Here is a 21,320-nt window from a genome sequence, read left to right as displayed (position 1 = left end):
TATAGCTGAAGCCAAAAGATGCTGCACACCGTGATAAAAGAAAAACCGAATTTCCAAGAAATAAAACTAAATGAAAAGTGAAACTTGCCATTGTTGCCCGACTATATGAGGGGCGATGAAATGGAGATGAAAAAAATAACAATTTAATTTTGTTATTCCCTTGAGAGGTCACCAAGTAGTAGCTGCTGCCTCCTCGGTGCGCACAACATCCACAATACCAAGAACAAAGGCTACATTCGAAAGTGTCCTAATTCATTTCTCATTATGGAAGTATTTCAGGCAAATGAGAAAAAAAACCAAAAAACAAAAAAAAATAACAAAAAACTGGCCAACTTATGACATTCTCTTCAATAAATAAGATAAAACGAACATTTTAATAACAATTTACAGTGTAAAACTGTAGAACCAAAGAACAAACAGAGAAAATAAGAAACGAAGATTTTGACTTACCGCTTTCTTCGCTTATCTTTCCTTATCGTTTGCCCATTCCGAACAACAAACAATGAATGAAGTCGTCCGTAAACTCATTTACGAAAATGTTTATTGCTTGACTTAAACGAAAATTACGGGAAAATTCAATTTCACAAAGGCAACTAATTTATATTTGTGAAGCGATAAAACGCCAAAAATTACTTATATTTGCATTTGAATGAATTTCCATAATGAAATTGCAATGAAAGTTTGCTCCTTTTTTATAAATTCAATTCGAAACGAAATTATTGTCGCAGGGCATACTTTAAATCAGAATGTTTTATTTTCAAATAGAAAGGGTAGCTGTCATAATGATGATATATAAATAAGTAATTTCTCTTTCCACATGGAATTTACAAATAAAGAATAAAATACTATTTTCACTTAGAACAGAGAGTAGAAACATTTGTAAATGTAAAGAATAAAATTATTTTTTTTCACAAGCAACGATAGTCACGACCACTGCCGCTCTGAGTGTATCCGACTTCGCCTCTATCCACGAGCAATTTTCTATAAGAATTACAGCCAGATGTTTGAGTTCTCCGGACATTTCTATCGTCAGTCCATTAATCCCCCTATTTAAATCCAGGTCGCATTAAATTCACACCATATTCCAATCAAGACCACTGTTGAGAAACCAACGGATTTTGTTGAGCCCAACCCGACTAAAGTTATCAATTATTTATTTGGTGATTCCTTTCCTCTGAAATATTAACCTGGTTATACCGATTCTAAAGCCTGATTATTCCGCTACCAATGGAGAATCCTATCTCCCCATTTATGTCGCTTCACCAGTAGCAAAACCTTTAGAATACTTGTTGCTCCCATTAATAAAAGAGCACTTCTATCCTACTACCCACCAACATGGTTTTACGGAAACGCATAGCACTACAATATATACTTTACATTTTCTAATTATATTCTTCATGAAAGAACCGTCGAAGCCGGTGAGAATGAATGACTATACGCGGAACTATATGAGTAGTCTTCCATGGCACAGTCAATAGTAATCAGTATCATCTCCACTATGAAAACATTTCGTTATATTCCAATAATTTTAACAACAATATACATAGATATTATATTGCCCGTTGAAAATAATAAAACAACATACATAGAAACACTTACATACTTTGTCCTTCAATAAAACTAAATTTATACATGAATATTTATTTAAACTTACCGATAAAACTGCAATTTTAAAAAACATCACTTAGTCATATTCGCACACTTTTAATAAGTTACTTCATATTTATGTCATACAATACTTCACTCATAATTTGTATTGATCTTTAACACTTTAGCACTACCTTCCAAACAAGGCAGACAATAACAACAAAAAAATACAAACTCATTCAAATAAACATTTGTGCAATGATGATGTACCTCTTCCCCGAAAGATGCTACATCAAACAAAAATATCGTATTAATGACACTGGAAATTCATTTTTGTTTTTTTGTATTTTGCATAAACAAACGAATATCGGTCATCAGCAGAAAAAAGCGAACGCGCAAAAATAAATCACAAATCACAGATGCTTGCAGCGCACGAAAAGATGAATTGTACCGAAAAACTAAACAGATGCTACCAAGAACAAATGGTTTTTATGATAGAAAAATCCAAATGACACAACGCTTGACTAGAGTCATTTAAAAGAAAATGAAAACGGAACAGCAAATAAACAATTTCACACGAAAATATTTCAAAGATTATTCCAGTTCAACAATGTGTGAGAACTTGGACTGTGCGCTTTCGGTTGTGCACAAGCGGTGACATATGGGCATATGATTAGATTCTTTTCGTTTCAAGTGCAATGTTGTATTTTCTAAAACATGAAAACATTTAGCAGATTATTAAAGTTGATATGAAGAATTTCGAGGTTAATACCTGGCGTTTTAATCGTCTGAAAATGTTGATTGGATTATCGCTATATACACACAGGTATGTATACAAATTAAAAGTATATATAGACTATATATGGGGAATTCCAAGTGAAATCGGACAGTTCGGAGAAAAGTAATTTTTGATTTCAATTGTTTTTGGTTCAAATAATGCTCCTAGCCAACAGAACATTTTAGTATATTTTAAAATTTTTTTTTGACCAACGGTACAGAGATATCGCCTATTGAAATTATCACATTTTTAAAGAACTATGTCCAAATAAATACTCATAACTTCTTTAATATTGGTCCAAATGGGACCATCTTTTTTTTGAATTGTTTGTTTTTTCATCAGCTATCGAAAGAATTATTTAAAAGAGAAATGCACAGTGGGCTTCAATGCAATTTTCGGGATTTAATATTTAAAATCAATTTTTAAATATGATTGTACCCGTCGATTTTTTCAAAAAAATTATATGTTAAACTAAGTTCAATTACAAAAATTTTAAGCCCTATGTGGTAATGGGATTCGGATGATTACTTTTTTTTCTGAATTTTTTAAAATTTTTCAATACAATTTTTCCTTAATACCTTTGTCCGAAATTTGTACTTCCTGTATTTTTGAAGCTAAGAGTACATATTTATCATTATATATTTATCATAAAAAATAGAAAAAAAAATCCACAGTGGACATTAATGGAATTTTGGCTGGTGCATTTTCAAAATCGAAAAATGACGCAGTTTTTAAGATGTTTGAGATAAATTTATAAATATAAAATCAAAACAAATATTTATAAATGAAATTTTTAATTTTTTTAATTAAATAATAAATTTTGGACAAAGGTATAAAGGAAAAATTGTATTGACAAATTTTAAAAAATTCAGAAAACATAGTATTTATTCGCATCCCATTACGATTTAGAGCTTAAAATTTTTAAAATTGAACGACGTTTAACATATTATTTTTTTGAAAAAATCGACGGGTACAATCATATTTAAAAATTGATTTTAAATATTAAATCCCGAAAATTGCATTGAAGCCCACTGTGCATTTCTCTTTTAATGCATTTTCTTTCGATAGCTGATGAAAAAACAAACAATTCAAAAAAAGATGGTCCCATTTGGACCAATATTAAAGAAGTTATGAGTATTTATTTGGACATAGTTCTTTAAAAATGTGATAATTTCAATAGGCGATATCTCTGTACCGTTGGTCAAAAAAAAAATTTAAAATATACTAAAATGTTCTGTTGGCTAGGAGCATTAATTGAACCAAAAACAATTGAAATCAAAAATTACTTTTCTCCGAACTGTCCGATTTCACTTGGAATTCCCCATATATACTTTTAATCATAGACTATATTGTTACGAATGTAACTGATAGATTTAAGTTAATTTAGTTTAATTTCCGTTAATTTAAAAATTTGAATTGTAACGTAAAGTTTTTATTACGCAGTTACTTTATTTAAGCAACAACAACTACCATGTAGAACTCTCTTCATTATTCTAGTTGTTACTTTACCTTTTATTAATGTGCTTTTATTTTGTTTTGCCATAATCATGTAATTATCGTTTAGTTGCTACTTCTTTCTTGCATTTGTTTGTTGTTGGAATTACGTCATTACTGTGCTTGTCGTCCGCCTGTATTCCCCCATGTATGTATGTGAGTATGGTTGTTCGCTTAGTGCGAATGTGCGTCTGTGTGTTCGTTGCACAGATTCGAAGTGTTGCCAGACTTTCTGGATAATTCTAGACCAAGGAGACTTTGGGGTATAAATACAGGGGAACTGGCAATGACGAGTTGAGTTGTGTTTTAAGCGTTGAACTGAACAGATCGATTAAAGAATTGCTGCGTGCTAACTAGAAACTTGCTGTGTGCTTAATAATTAAAGTCGGTTCCGAATAAGTGTAATAAAGTAAATAAAGCATTGTAGAAACGTAATCTAAAACGAACCCTGTTTTATTTGGTACAAATCGTACTGTGGAATAAAACAACGTCTACACGGAGATTAGTTAAATCTAATTCCGTAACAATATATATACTTTTAATCAAAATAAAACATTAAATGTAGTAGCTACGGGACGAAATCCGAATCTAACCAGTTTTGTTTTTAGTGGATTTCTCCAATCTGCTGGTATCCAATAGTAGCGAAGACGATGATACCACAGATCCAATCCCAGAAGATGGTATAGAATGTATACCGCCCGGCCAAGATGAGGTAAAAACAGCAATCAACCGGCTGAAGAATAATAAAGCAGCAGGAGCCGATGGCTTACCAGCCGAGCTGTTTAAAACCGGAGGCGACGCGCTGATAAGGTGTATGCATCAGCTAGTTAGCACTATCTGGCAGGAAGAACGCGTACCCGACGATTGGAACCTGAGCATCCTATGTCCCGTCCACAAGAAAGGAGATAAGACTGTATGCTCAAACTATAGGGGCATAAGTCTTCTCCTTATTGCCTATAAGATAGTGTCAGGGATATTGTGCGAACGACTAAAGCCAATGGTCAACGAAATAATTGGACCATACCAATGTGGCTTTAGACCTGGCAAGTCCACCATTGACTAGAGAAGACCCAAGAGATGCAGATCGACATATTTCACCTTTTTGTCGATTATAAAGCAGCATTCGACAGTCCCCTCCGATCAAAGGTATTCCACGCAATGTCTGAATTTGGTATCCCCGCAAATCTCATCCGGCTTTGTAAGATGACGTTAACTGATACTAGGTCCTCAGTTAAAATTGGAAAGAACCTCTCCGAAGAATTTTGTACCAAAAGAGGTTTCAGACAAGGAGACAGCCTTTCGTGTGACCTATTCAACATTTTGCTGGAAAAGGTAATACGAGATGCAAATGTCAAAAGAAATGGCACAATTTACACCAATAGCCACATGTAACTTGCCTATGCGGATGACATAGACATCATGGGACGATCAGTAAAGGAAGTAACTGATACCTTTAGGAAGGTCGAAGCAGAATCTGCGAAAGTGGGTCTGGCGGTAAACGGCGAAAAGACCAAATTGATGGTGTCGACGCGCAAAGCGTCCATAGAGCTCGGACCAACTGTGGAAGTTGGTACCTACAATTTTGAGGTAGTTAAAGACTTCGTCTACCTCGGCACTGCCATAACCACAACAAACAACATCAGTTGTGAAATAAGAAGAAGAATTGTATTGGCCAACAGATGCTACTATGGTCTAAGTAAGCAATTTAAAAACAAAGCCACATCTCGTCAAACAAAAATAACACTATACAAAACGCTGATACTACCTATGCTAATGTATGGCTCCGAAGCATGGGTACTTGCGCAAGCAGATAAGGCAGTGCTTGGTGTGTTTGAGAGGAAAATTCCTCGAAAGATCTACGTACCGATTTGCGTTGACCGTGAATATCGACGTCGTATGAACCACGAGCTATATAAGCTATACAAAGACATGAATATAGTTAAACGTATCGAGATGCAACGATTGCGTTGGCTAGGCTACATCATGAGAATGAGCGATGATGAACCCGCTAAAAAGGCATATGAATACATGCCCCATGGCGGTGCACGCAGAATCGGCAGGCCTAAGCTTCGATGGAGCAAACAAGTGGATGAAGAAATGGAAAGGCGCGGTATTCCAAAAAGTCAAGCGAAAAACAGAGAGGAATGGAGATCTTTTCTTAGTTCGGTCTATGGAACAAATGTTCTGTAATGGGCCAACTAAGTAAGTAAGTAAGGATTTAATACCAACCCATTTATTCTTGCGTATTCAAATAATAATGCAGGATCTCTTTCAATTTGAGTTTTCAAAACTATGTCGTGTTTACATATATCATCTGCAAAAATGTAAAGTTGTCAAATCAAACCAAGGTTTTTTAAATCGTTAATGTAAATAAAAAATAATAGAGATCCCAATCCACTTCCTTGGGGAACCCCATGTTTTACCGAACTTACAGAACTTCTGTATTCATTAATTTGAAAAAATTTGTTTCCTATTCGAATAAAAGATAACTAAAAATTTAAGTTTCAGCGTTATATTTATAAATGCACTTAAAACTAGAAAATAATTTGTCGACGCAGAGCAGTTGTAATAAATTAACCTGCACCTCTATTGAATATTCCATGTTCCAAAATACTACAGAAAATTTTTCTATTATAACATTGGTTACTATTTTTACAATTTGTTTTTAATTGGTGTAGTTTCATTCAGGTTTTAAAATGTTGCTGTCTATTCATTTTAATCGTCCAATTAAAAATATAAAAGCAAAAACAACAATACTTAATCACTATGTATACAATGTTTGCATTTTCAATTGTTTAAAAATTCTTTTTGTGTTTTGTTCCTCACTCTCTGGTATTTTTTAACATACTGGCGTGCAATTGAACACTGAGATTCTGGGAATTTGTTTTATTAATATTGCAAATTGGATTATTTTTCATTTTTAAGTATTTGGTTTCATGTTAGGCTGTTTCGCTTTTATCGTTGTTTGTTATTAAAAACCAATATGTAGGAACATTTTCACAGCAATTACTAATAAATGTTTCTCCTACACTTAAAAAAGTATAGTAATAGTTAAATTTTGATTTTAAAAATATTAAAAAGCAGGCCCCATATCGCAGCCTCTTTTTTGCATTTGTTTAAAATAATTTTCTCTTAATAGCTTTGGGATTATCAAAGGATTAAGGGTTTCCAATTTCGCAAGGAATATAAATTCATCGATTGTCCAGTTAGTTTTGGGTCAGTCAACCAAATATATGTATATTATTTTGTTTGTTTGTATGCATGTTGAGTGTTATGATAATGTTGAGCACCATGCTTGGAATATGAATATCGAATAATGAAGGAAGAAAACCATTGAAGTGAAATAGACATTGGTATAGCTTACTAATCAGTGTATATATGTGTATGTACATCATACATATGAAGCTATTCACTGAGATGTATTGGCGTATGTATGTACATTTAATAGTAGACTTGATACTGCCAATTTTTGCCAAAACAATTGAGTGAGTTTATGTTATGTTGTTGAATAACAGTAGATACTAATATTAATGGATGCTGTAGTAGAACAAACCACAACATATTTCTGTCGAGTGTTTTGAAACACTTAGCACATAATGCTCGCTTACCCAGCAAACATGTCTTGTTCTCTCAAATGCGGAGATTGAACTGATAGAGATACATATTTTCATTTATTTTTTATTGAACAGGTAATTTTTTTTTCTTTTTTTTTTGATAAAATTTATAAGATCTTTTGATGATAATTAAACTAATTTTATAAAAACTACTAGCTGACCCGGTCCCGCGTTGCTAGTCCATTGTTTTGTTTCTAACTATACATATATCTAATTTAGCATTTATGACATTTAGCAATTGCGAAACCTCCCTGTGGAACTTTTTCCGTAAGCACAATTCTACCTACCCTCTATTTCAAACAGGCCCATGTACTAGTATTGATATTTTTTTTTTTAATTCAGTATTTATTTACATTCATTAAATACAAATTTTGAAATCGCTCCGCGCCTCTGATGGCAATATTGAAGCGAATAGGCAACCAAAAATAATACTAGAAAACAAATACTGTTATACAATATAACTAATATTTTTATTTAAATTGTTACTATTGTTAAATTTAAGTAAAGACAAATATAATATATAAAAGATTTTTTTAAAGTGTTATCAATATAGAAAAATAAGAAAAATCATAGAAGTAATTCCACATTTGAGAGAAGAAATTCCATAACTCTAGTTTTAAAGATAGACAATGTGTTACTGTTTCTTATACTCAACGGTAAACAATTGTATTCGATACTGCCGGAGTAGTCAATTCTTTGTCTGGTGATTTCAAGACGACATCTAGCAACTCTCAAGTCTGTAGAGTTCCTGGTATTAAACGTGTTTGAATTTACAAGGATGGGTACAGAATCTATTCCAATATTATGAACAGTTTTATACACACGAATTAGAAGTTGTTTTTTGTATAATCCACGGATAGGTAAAATAGTTTTTGCATAATCTTTGTACAGGGATTTAGTGTTATGACGGATATCAAGATTGTACACACATTTAAGAGCTTTGTTTTGAGCAGCTTGTAAAGCTTGTATTCGATACTGCCGGAGTAGTCAATTCTTTGTCTGGTGATTTCAAGACGACATCTAGCAACTCTCAAGTCTGTAGAGTTCCTGGTATTAAACGTGTTTGAATTTACAAGGATGGGTACAGAATCTATTCCAATATTATGAACAGTTTTATACACACGAATTAGAAGTTGTTTTTTGTATAATCCACGGATAGGTAAAATAGTTTTTGCATAATCTTTGTACAGGGATTTAGTGTTATGACGGATATCAAGATTGTACACACATTTAAGAGCTTTGTTTTGAGCAGCTTGTAAAGATTTTATTTCAGAAGTCATTTTGTTAGCATAGGCAATCGCCAAATATTCAAGATGACTATGGATTAATGCCTGATAAATCATCTTCTTTGTAACTACATTGAGCTTTCTTCTAAATTTGTACAATACTCCAAGTGCCGAAGACAGCTTTGATTTTAAAAACCGAATGTGGTCATCCCATTTCAGATTGCCCTGAAGTCTTATACCCAAATAAGTTAGACTAGACACTTCACTTATCCAATCACCATTGACCAAAATTCTAAAATTGTCACTTAAACTTGGGGAAGACGGACGAAATCGTATTAAATTAGTCTTCTTTGGGTTAAGCACAAGTCCATTTAACCTAGCAAATTCACAAATTAATTCAGCATCCCGCTCCAACATTAATTTAAGGTCAGAATCACATTTATAAGGATAAAAAATAGATAAATCGTCTGCAAACATCACAATCGACCCAGCAAGGCCAATGTTATTTATGTCATTGATGTATATCATAAATAGAAGTGGTCCGAGAATACTTCCCTGGGGAACTCCAAACTGCACCGATGATGTAGAACTCCTCACATCACCAATTTGCACAAACTGTTTTCTATTTAATAAATAACTCCTCAAAAAATCCACACTCTTTTCATTTACGCCATAAAAACCTAGCTTTTTCAACAAAATATTATGTTCTACTAGGTCAAAAGCCTTAGTAAAATCATAGAATACACCCGCTACACCTGAAGAACCTCCATCAGGACCTTGACATATTTTATTAACCACACTCAGTATGGCTTCATCCGTTCCACGACCCTTTCTATATGCAAATTGTGTGTTACATATTAGACCTCCTTCCTCAAAAAACTGTAGTAACTGGGAGTGAATTAAACGTTCGAATATTTTATCAATCGATGACAATATAGCTATAGGTCTATAATCTTGTGGGAGTGTAGGTCTTGAAATTTTCGGTATGGGTATAACCTTATGAAGCTTTAATACATCGGGATAGATTGAAGTCGTAATCATCGTATTAAAAATGTTAGTGATGTAGGGTGTTACAATGTCAGACGTTTTACATAAAAGTTCAGATGTAACATTATCTTCACCTGGACACTTTGACGTTTTCATGTTTTCAATTACATTTTAACATCAATTGGAGTGACCATCGTCAACTCAAAGTCAGATCTACGTCTGTCCAATGTTGTCAACTGGTTATATTGATCACAAAGATGTCTATTTAAGTCATTCTTCAACATAAGAACCGAATCCACAAAGTAATTATTAATCATCTGAGATTTAACAACATCATCCTCAATAGGAAGACCTTCATTATTGAGAATCGTCACACCATCCTTATTATGTCTTCCCAAAATATTATTCAAAAATCGCCAACAATTTTTTGGATCTGTTCCAATTTGTAGTAAATTGCTCTCAAAATAATTGAGCATAGAATTTCGCAGTGCTATTTTTATGATTTTGCTGATTCTTTTTAATCTCTCATTAATGAGTACCCGATTCTTTGATTTTCTTCTCCTTCGCAACAACTTTTGCTTTTCTTCCATCAACAACATCAAATTACGATTGACCCAAGGGGCTACATCAAACCTACACTGCCTGGAGTATTTTGAAAATGATTTGCTTGAGTCTACAGCATCATTTATTACACCAATAAGACCTGATGTCATAACTGATGGATCCGAACTACCAAGTAAACTTGGAACTTTTTGCGAAAGAACCCTTTGAATATTATTGTAATCTAAAAATGCCTTAGACACCTCATAGGAACTCTTTGCCACAGAGTCCAACTTTAGTTTTAAACAAACAAAATTGTGATCACTCAGTTCATTTTGTACCGACGCCACAAAATAATTGCCATATATATTTGAAAAAATATTGTCAATGCAAGTTCTACTACTCGGCCTTGTAATCAAATTGTGACAATTCACAAAGTCATATGACTGAAACAGATTCAACATACTATTCGAATGAAATCCAGCTATGAGGTCAATATTTGAGTCACCCATTACTATCGATGGGCCATTCCCAAATTGTGATAAACGTTCATCCATTATATTTAAAAAACTAGAAATGCTACACTTAGGAGACCTATAAAATGATGTTAATTTTAGCATCTTACCATTCACCTTTATATTGTGTACTTTCAAAATTACTATATTAACAAAATCGACTGTTTCAGAAAGCTGTAGAGAGAATTCAAAACAATCTCGAATAAACACAGAAATAGAAATAATAATGATAGTTACACTCCACGTCAGTTGAATAGAACACCTAAATTATTGTTAATGTTAGCTAATTTATCCCGAAGCGATTCAAGCTACCTTTTTAATCTTGTAGGTATTTAAATTCGATAATGTTTCATATCCAACACAGAAAATTTATGCTTCTAGCTCTTTGCGAAATGATTTTCTGATCATTTGTCCGGTAGCATTTTGAAAAAATAGGCGTTTATTTTTGGTCATCAGGATAGAACAGTCATTGTACCCTACACCACCTTGTGGTAAGGGGTATTATGTCATTGTGCATTAGTTTGTAACATGCAAAAGGAAACGAGATAGACCCATAGTTCCTTTTAGGAATATACATAGATTCACTTTCTGAGTCGATTTACGCATGTCCGTCTGTCTGTCCGTCTGTCCATGTATTTTTGTAAACAAAGTATAGGTCGCATTTATTGTCCGAAGGACAAACGCTATTTATTTTGGTAAAAATCGGTTCAGATTTGGATATAGACCCCATATATATCTTCGCCCGATTTAAGGCATTTGGTGCACGAAACACGCTTTATATGTCCGATTTCAATGAAATTTGGAATGTGCGACGGAATTTAGTCTAGAAATAAGTGTGCCAAATTATATAGGAATCGGTTCAGATTTGGATATAGCCCCCATATATATTTTCGCCCGATTTAAGGCATTTGGTGCACGAAAAACGCTATACACGTCCGATTTCAATTAAATTTGGAATGTTTACCGGGATTTGACCTAGAAATAAGTGTGCTGAATTATATATATTCTAGGCCGATTTTAGGTATTTGATGCACCAAACGCGCTATATATGTCCGATTTCAATAAAATTTGGAATGTTTGCTGGGATTTGGCATACAAATGAGTGTGCCAAATTATATCGAAATTGTTTAAGATTTGGATATAGTTCCCATATATATTTTCGACAGATTTGAGGTATTTGATGACCGAAACACGCTATATATGTCCAATATTGATGAAATTTGGACTATGTGACAGGTTTGGTCTAAACACTCGGAGCTAAACAACAAATTGTCTGAAATGTTAAAACAAGATATAAGAACACACTTGAGAGCATATACCACTTCCAGAGTCCGATTAACAGCCTGTTTCTGTATGTCGAAAGAAGAATGTGTGCAAATGAAACACGCCCAAACTTTAGTTTTCGAAATAATTTTACCTTTGCTTTTGCTTCAAAACTAAAAAAAACTGAAAAACACACAAGAGTTTGGACGTGTTTCATTCGCACACATTCTTCTTTCGACATACAGAAACTGGCTGTAAGAGTATTTTGCTACAAAAGCATGAGCATTGCTAGAACTAATATTGGGTTTTCATAAAATATTCTCGGAAAAGTACCCTACAATGCACATTTTTGCCCTTTGGTCTAAAAAACTTTTGAAAGTCTGCTCAATTGAAAGATTTGAAAGCTAAAACTAAACAATCATTGCTTAAACGCTTTGTACCAACAATGACACATCTTATAGGGACTTTTTTATTTCCGCCGTTTAAAATCTCATTTAGACTAGCCATAAATCCTCATCTGGATTTAATAAATCCAGTACAAAGCTCATTGCAATTAGATATGCCTTTTCGAGGATTTAAATTTCAATCAGCTGATTTTTGTTCATGTATCCGATCGAATTTGAAACGTCAGAAGAAGTTGTTGTAAATTGAACTCGTCTCAAAAACATACGGCAAATTACAAATTTATTGTTTAATATTGAAAATGTTAGCTTATTATGATACTAATGCTAACTAATGAGCAAATAAAAAATTATTTTATCATTTAAACATTGCAAATATTTGTCTTGGTATCAAATCAAATTTATTTTTTTCGTATCGTTTCCAAATTTTAACATTTTAAATTATTTTTGTAATGGCAATTCACCGATGAATCTACCTTGTTTCTTGTCCCAGCTTGCAACTTTTTGTATTTTCTAGCAACATGTTGCAAAAAAAAAAAAACAGAGTTGTATACGAGGATTTATGCCGGATTTAAAATAAATCCACCCAATACGAGGGTTTATTTTTGTGTGGGAAATCTGGTAGATTTTGACCGGATTTAGCAAATGAAACCTGATAATGCGCTAAATCCGGCTAATGAAGTCATATCTAAATGACCTATAAGAAGATGATTTTTTATTAGCTAATGTAAAAGCAATGTTACTTGATATACAAAGTGAGAACATATGATGAGCAGGAAATTACAATGCCACATTTACACTAATTACACTGTGCCACAAATTGGAACTCAAGGTCTGTGCGGTGGAAAATTCCTTTTGGAGATGAAAGCCCTTAGTGAGTATATTAAGAACCCAAAAGGAAATTTTCCCCATAGGTCAAGTTTCTGAGATATCGCGCGATGAATTTTTTGAATTTTCGCCTATGATGCTTGAGAAAATAGCTTTATATCTCTGTTTGCCGTTATTGTAGCTTCGTTTTGAGATTACTTGTCTTCAGTCAAATCGAATGGAGAATCTTTTTGTAGAACATTTCATTCTTCTAACTCAATTCCTTTCACGTCCTTTTCGTCCTTTCTTTCTTAAACCGTAGTAAAAGTACCACAAGATGAGATTTTACAGCATCCAAATGTTCCACAAAAATGTTGCTCAGAGAATTTTAGGTACGGTTCTCATTGACAACTAATCGATATTGTCACGTTTTCATTGTCTTTTTTGACATTTACCCGGTTTTTGTTCAGAAAAAAATTATGTTTTGTTTTTCTGTATATTCGTTATTTGTTATGTATTGGTAGGTAGACATACCCATTGGTTATCGCATCTGGGATGTATCTGAAATATTTACCATATATAGCTCCCGATATGCTGAACACGTAAGTGACAAATTTTCTTGGAAAAAGATCCGGTTATCTAATATTTTGAACCGGATATAGCGATATAAAACCCGGATTTTGTACCGATTTTAAGTAACCGATTAAGCTTATATGTATATCATTAGAAAGCTAATAAAATTGCCAATCAGGGAAAATAAATTTTTTGACAGCATCTTACCTGGGTTCGGTGATAAAACTAAAAAACGCGTATTCTTGAACCGTTTTTAAGGAAAAATATCACTGCACGTAAATATGAAGATAAAAGCTTGGTGGGTGAAATATTCTTTTTGCCGATGAAAGTCGATGAAGTTAATATTATGAACCCGGAAGGACAGTTATGCCATAGGTCAAACTTCTGAGTTATAGCGAAATGGAATTTATGTTACGGGATTATTGTCGTGCTCTTAAAGTTCATCAAGAATGTATGCATCACGCCATAACTCAGAAGTTTGACCTATGGCGTAACAGTCTTTCCTGGTTCATAATATTAACTTCATCGACTTTCATCGGCAAAAAGAATATTTCACCCACCAAGCATTTATCTTCATATTTACGCGCAGTGATATTTTTCCTTAAAAACGGTTCAAGAATACGGGTTTTTTTTTATCACCGAACCCAGGTAAGATGCTGTCAAAAAATTTATTTTCCCTGATTGGCAATTTTATTAGCTTTCTAATGATATACATATAAGCTTAATCGGTTACTTAAAATCGGTACAAAATCCGGGTTTTATATCGCTTTATCCGGTTCAAAATATTAGATAACCGGATCTATTTTCCAAGAAAATTTGTCATTTACGTGTTCAGCATATCGGGAGCTATATATGGTAAATATTTCAGATACATCCCAGATGTCAATATAAGCGATAACCAATGGGTATGTCTACCTACCAATACATAACAAATAACGAATATGCAGAAAAACAAAACATAGTTTTTTTTCTGAACAAAAACCGGGTAAATGTCAAAAAAGACAATGAAAACGTTACAATATCGATTAGTTGTCAATGAGAACCGTACCTAAAATTCTCTGAGCAACATTTTTGTGGAATATTTGGATGCTGTAAAATTTCATCTTGTGGTACTTTTACTACGGTTCAAGAAAGAAAGGACGAAAAGGACATGAAAGGAATTGAGTTAGAAGAATGAAATGTTCTACAAAAAGATTCGCCATTCGATTTGACTGAAGACATGTAATCTCAAAATGAAGCTACAATAACGGCAAACAGAGATATAAAGCTATTTTCTCAAGCACCATAGGCGAAAATTCAAAAAAATCATCGCGCGATATCTCAGAAACTTGACCTATGGGGAAAATTTCCTTTTGGGTTCTTAATATACTCAATAAGGGCTTTCATCTCCAAAAGGAATTTTCCACCGCACAGAAACCTTGTTGCACAGTGTTATCATAGTTTTTGGATCAAAATGGCAAAAAGACGAAAAATGAAAAAGTTGATACGGAAATTGATACATATTATCGAATGCCGTATCTAGCCCGACTGATGTTTTGAACTTTTGGAAACAGCCTAAACTAAAATATTTGGAACAATTAGCCAGGAAATTTTTATTATTTTTTATCTCTCGCGATTTTTTTCTTCATCTGGAAATATTATCAACGAAAGGCGTACAAGACTTTTCTCCTTTCTCCTTTTTATACCCTACCCCACCTTGTGGTAAGGGGCATTATGTCTTTGTGCATTAGTTTGTAACATGCAAAAGGAAACGAGATAGACCCATAGTTCCTTTTAGGGATATAAATAGAATCACTTTCTTAGTCGATTTACGCATGTCCGTCTGTCCATGTATTTTTGTAAACAAAGTACAGGTCGCATTTATTGTCCGATTCGCATGAAAATTGGGGAAGATAGTTTTTTGGCTAAAGGACGAACGCTATTTATTTTGGTAAAAATCGGTTCAGATTTGGATATAGCCCCCATATATATCTTCGCCCGATTTAAGGCATATATGTCCGATTTCAATGAAATTTGGAATGTGCGACGGAATTAAGTCTAGAAATAAGTGTGCCAAATTATATAGAAATCGGTTCAGATTTGGATATAGACCCCATATATATTTGCCCGATTTAAGTCATTTGGTGCACGAAACGTGCTATATATGTACGATTTCAATAAAATTTGGAATGTTTACCGGGGTTTAGCCTAGTAATAAGTGTGCTAAATTATATAGATATCGGTTCAGATTTGGATATACCTCCCATATATATTCGCGTCCGATTTTAGGTATTTGATGCACCAAACGCGCTATATATGTCCGATTTCAATAAAATTTGGAATGTTTGCCGGGATTTGGCCTAGTGTGTCAAGTGTGCCAAATTATATCGAAATCGGTTCAGATTTTAATATAGCTCTCATATATTATTTAGGCATATTTGAGGTATTTGATGCACGAAACACGCTATATTTGTCCGATTTTGATGAAAATTGGACTATGTTACGGAATTTGGTCTACAAATAAATGTGAAAAATTATATCGAAATCTGTTCTGATTTGGATTTAGCTCCCATACATATTTCACATATTCACAGTGGTGTAGGGTATTATATAGTCGGCCCCGCCCGACTTTGATCCTTTCCTTTGTAATTTCGTGCGTGAGTGTGCGTGTTCGTGCCTTCTCGAAAAACGCCGTGTTTGTGCGTGAATGTGCATAAAAATTGTGGTCCGTGTATGTTCATGCCTAATTTTTTAGGCACGCGCCCATCTCTAGGAGGTACCCAAAGTACTGGACCGATTTAGTCCATACTCCAACCTTATACATGACTACATGAAATAATACAATGTGCAAAGTTTGGGCCAATTAAAAACTTCCTGCGAGAGTTGTCTTGCGGATTTGCCATTATAGTTGGTGCCGTCAAGGTTTACTGGAGGTTTCAGGCCATTATCCCAGGAAGAATGGACTTGTCCCCGGAACAATTGTACAGCAATTGTACATCTGCTGAAAAAATATCAAACCGATCCGAGATGAGTTCTTGAACTTCATTTTTCCGAATTTTGTGTGGGAGGTACGCGAAGGAGAAAATCGACAATATTCGAACCGGATCTATGCCTGATAGCCCGTTTCCACGGTACGTCGTTCGTTCTCTATTCGTTGTTCGACCCATAACTACGAATAAATTACTTATTCCCCACACAAAATTCTATGAACGAACGAAGAGTTTTCTACGTTGTTCGATTAGAAACACTCTCTGAACGACGAATAAGTATGTCCCATCCCTAACAAATGAGAGAATTTATCGAAAAAATTAATCATGACATGTCTAAATTCAAAATTAAATTAAATTTGTTGAAAACACAAAAATTTTTAGAAAAAAGGAAAAAGATGAATGAAAATTAATGAACTAAACATTTTATATAGATGCAGAAGGAAGATGGTTGTGTTTCCTTCCTAATTACAATTACAGAAACAAAAAGGAACCAAATACCTGAAATTCTGTATACACAAATATTGTTTTGACATGACTCTCTCTCTCTTTAATTTTGAAAATAGAAACATATAAAAATATATTGAATATACAAAATTATTCTGAATTTATGGAAAAAATGAATGAAATGTGTGTAGTTAAATATAAAAGATACATTTGAAGGAAAGTCTATTGCTTTTCCTATTCATTTAATGTATATTTTATGTGTTTTCGGTTCAAATTTTCGTGAAAACAAGAAAACAAAAATTAAGGAAATTTTGTTTATGTTTCTGTTAATTACGAATGATGTCGTGGAAACGGGTTAATTCGTGTACGTCGTTCGACAGGCGAACAACGTAATTGAAACGCTCGTGTGAACATGACATGATGAAAGTATTATTACCAAGTTCAATGTTATGACCAATTCGATTACTCCCTTCGAGAGTTATCGTGCGCACCTTTTTAACGAAAATTGTTTAACTTATGGGGGGAGGTATCGGAAGGACTGGACCTATATGGTCCATCTTCGAGCTTAAAGTAAGACCCGATCGGTTGCTTCATTCGAGAGTTATCGTGCGCACCAGCCAGAATCCAAATTGACTGAAACAGATTTCGTCCAGACATACTTGGGGTCTATACCCATTATTTCGAAGAGGCCTCTTTAGCCTAAAGGTTGAGGGTATAAAGATGGTTGGAATTATCCGAACGTTACTGTATTCAAAAATGTAAAATATTGATATGTAATTTTAAAGTTTTCAAAAACCCATTAAAGATCAATGTGGCCTTTCATTGACCTTTATATTGTATTCTATACCAATGTGCCTAATAATCGCTGATTTCGCGTTATGTTAAAACCCTGGCTCCTAGATGTAGATTTTTGCAGGTTTTGGAACACACATTTAATGTATGTCTCTTTCTTTTTTGCCATGTACTCACCTTTACAGGTTCCACTGTGCCAACATAACAGAACGTGTATATTGATACAATATTAACAAATAAAAACATATAGGATTCGAACTAAAGATGTTTTCTTTTTCGTTTGTTTTTCTTTCGTCTTTTTTGTTGGGAAAAAGTAAACTGTAATAATAATATTAAATATGATTATTTTCATGGGGCTTCATTCTTTTTGTGATTTTTTTCGGCGAGACAACAACCACACGACCAAAACAGTCAGTCAGTCAACCACTTTTAATGTTTGGCAGGCAGGGTGACTTTTGCATGAATGTCAGCAGGTCGAATAAAGTTTGGATTATTTTGCTCCGCTGTCGTTGATGAGAACAATATGGAAATGGTCCCTTTCCATTCGGCTGTGTCATGTATTGGGGAAATCCTAACACAACACATGAAAAAAACAAGTGAAAACCCCAAAAGGCGAACACTGTATGTACATATCTATGTATGCATAAATGTACGATATGATATATTTATGCCATATGAATGGGGCATGCATGTATGTGTGTTTGTCAGTTTGGCTATGTAGTCAACGAATTTTGTATAATAGGGGATTGGAAATATGAAAAGAGATTAAATCCTTTTTACTTCGTTTTTTAGGTCACAGATTTGCAAAAATACTCGTTTTTTTAATATTCAACTTGGTTGGTTAACTTTATAACAAAAGACTATCACCGAAATCTCCAATGTTGTTTTTTGCTATTTTGATGTTGTTGTATTATTTGTGTTGTATTATAGTTGTTGTTGTTATGGCTGTGGTGGTCCTGCTGCTGCCGCTGTATATGTTTTTATTTCTATATTTCATAAATATGCAAAAGTTTTTGCTTCAAGAGTTTGGCAGGATTTGTTAGAATTTGACCAATAGGCCGAACTAAAGTTTCGAAAGATTCAAGGATTTTTTTACACACAAAAACACATTTAAATAACACGAGGCCATGACAAAATCCCATATTCGCCCATTCTATAATTCATTCACCCACATCCCCATATAGCGGCTTCAATTTCCAAGAAGATAACAAATTGAAATTTGTTCAAACATTTTTTTCGTTTTGGCCGGCATTCATAGAAATCCTTGCAGAATTTAGAAAAATGTTTGTTGGAAATTACGAAAAACTGATTAGTTATGTTGTAATCGTATATTAGTAGGATAAAAATCAGATTCTGACAGTCGCAATCATCGTCATCGTATTATGGAGGAAAAAAGGGGTAGCGATACATTTTTCATAAACACAAATAGCTGGAAAATTGGGAGAGGGTGAGCTGGTGTGTCAGGACTATAAGTCGGATATTAATGTAATTGAAAACAAAATAACAACAAAATACACAACCACACATATTGGGTATAAACTGAAGGGATGCTTAAAAGGAAAAGAATATTTTGAATTTCCTAAAATGAAAACAAAAGAAACTTAATTGGGATTATTTTATATATTGGCCTTCTAAAGATTAAATTACAATTTTATTGTTTGGTTTTTAATTGAATTGAACAAAAAAGAAAATCATTTATTCCAGACTCATACAATAAATTCTTCATTCATTGTTTAGTATAAATTTTGTTTAGAAACAATACTTAAGTGTTTAAATTGCAAAGGTTGGTGTTTATAGATTTAAGGATTAAGAGAGGAAAATTCAAAAAATGCATTAGAGCAACATTCTGTTCATATATAGGGAACATTCTATGTTTAGTAATAATACTAGAAAGCCTCAATTCTGGCGTAGTTTTTGTTTATACTTTGTCATTAATAAAAAAATGGACAAATCAACTAACAATATGTATTTCAGTCACATAAAAAAACACATATTAATCTCAATTTCGTTGTTTTTACACGATTAAAAGCAACAAGTTTTCTTCATAAATTGGGAGGTAGTTAAATTGATTTACTTTCGGGAAAGGCAGATAAGGTAAGACTGAAGCAACTTTAAATGGAAGGAGCTTACACCTGGCAAGTTTTTGCGGATTCTGAAACTACAATGTTCATAGATGAGAAAAATCAAAAAACAAAAAATCGCCGGAGGGCTTTTTAAATAAATCGCGAATCTAGCTGACATTTTTTGGGGTTTTTTATATTTTTACGATTTTGCTTCGAAACCGCAAGTCCTATCGAAATGGGACTAAAGAAAATGTTGTACCAATGAAAATTCTCTACAATATTGGCCTTAATGATTTTACCGATATTGAGATACAGAAGTTCAAATTGTGACAATGCATTGTATCAAACATGGTACGCCTTAACTAACTTCAGGTGAAAACAGCTTACACCTGGGAAGTTTTTGCGGGTTTTTGAAACAGCAATGTTCACAGGTAAGAAAATTCGAAAAACAAGAAAAAATCGCAGGAGGGATTTTTAAATAAATCGCGGTAAAAGTTCACATTTTTAGGTCTATTTTAGGTTTTCGCGATTTTGCATGAAAACCGCAAGTCTTTTCGAAATGGGGCTTAAGATCTGTCCCTAGGTTTTACCATTTGTGAGATATATAGATGTTCAGGTCACAAGAAAACGATCAATCAACTAACAATAATTTACTCGTACAAGTAATGAAAAAACTAGAAAAAATAGAAGCGGCCAACAAATCGATTGAAAAACGATTGGTTGCTCTAGAAAAATCTTCTACACATAACAACAATGGATCTTAAAATAATGCAGTGGAATGTCAATGGCATTTGGGCCCACAAAGATGAACTTCTAGCAGTACTAGAAAAAGAAATGGTTGACATATGTTCAATCAGCGAAACTCACTTTACAAATGAATCATTTTTTTAAAATAAACGGCTATAATTTCTACCATACAATTCACCCATGTAATAAGGCAAGGGGTGGTAGTGCAATTCTAATACGAAGCAGCATAAACCACTTCGAAGAAAAAAAAATCAGCTCAGAATTCTTTCAAGCTACTACAGTAACAATAATGTTAAATAAACAGCGGATTTCTTTCACATCCGTTTATAGTCCACCCAGGCACAATGTGAAAAAAGAGCAATATAATGAATTAATAAATAATCATAAATATAAGTTCATAATGGGTGGTGATTATAATGCCAAATATATTCAATGGGGATCAATGCTTACAACAACTAAAGGTCGAGAGATGTTGAAAGCGCTGGAGAAAACAGGATGTGAATTCATATCAACTGGGGCA

The 21,320-nt window shown here is 33.5% G+C and overlaps 1 protein-coding gene and 1 pseudogene across 1 annotated transcript in view; one reads left to right on the top strand and one right to left on the bottom strand.

Moving 5' to 3' along the window:
• mmd (disintegrin and metalloproteinase domain-containing protein mind-meld) overlaps positions 1-2,163 on the bottom strand; it is a 670,172-nt gene extending 668,009 nt beyond the window's left edge. Inside the window, exon 1 of the mRNA XM_073978215.1 lies at positions 1,655-2,163. The gene's annotated coding sequence lies outside the window, so the exon portion shown is untranslated. The remainder of the gene's footprint in view (positions 1-1,654) is intronic.
• Positions 2,164-2,336: 173 nt separating this feature from the next.
• Positions 2,337-21,320, top strand: part of LOC141398495 (aryl hydrocarbon receptor nuclear translocator homolog) — a 157,897-nt pseudogene continuing 138,913 nt past the window's right edge.

This window comes from Musca autumnalis, unplaced genomic scaffold (assembly GCF_047663935.1).
Source record: "Musca autumnalis isolate F117 unplaced genomic scaffold, ASM4766393v1 scaffold_3, whole genome shotgun sequence".
NCBI classification, from domain to species: domain Eukaryota; kingdom Metazoa; phylum Arthropoda; class Insecta; order Diptera; family Muscidae; genus Musca; species Musca autumnalis.
Note: the sequence above shows the minus strand (reverse complement) of the source record. Positions and strands in the feature narration are given on the sequence as shown.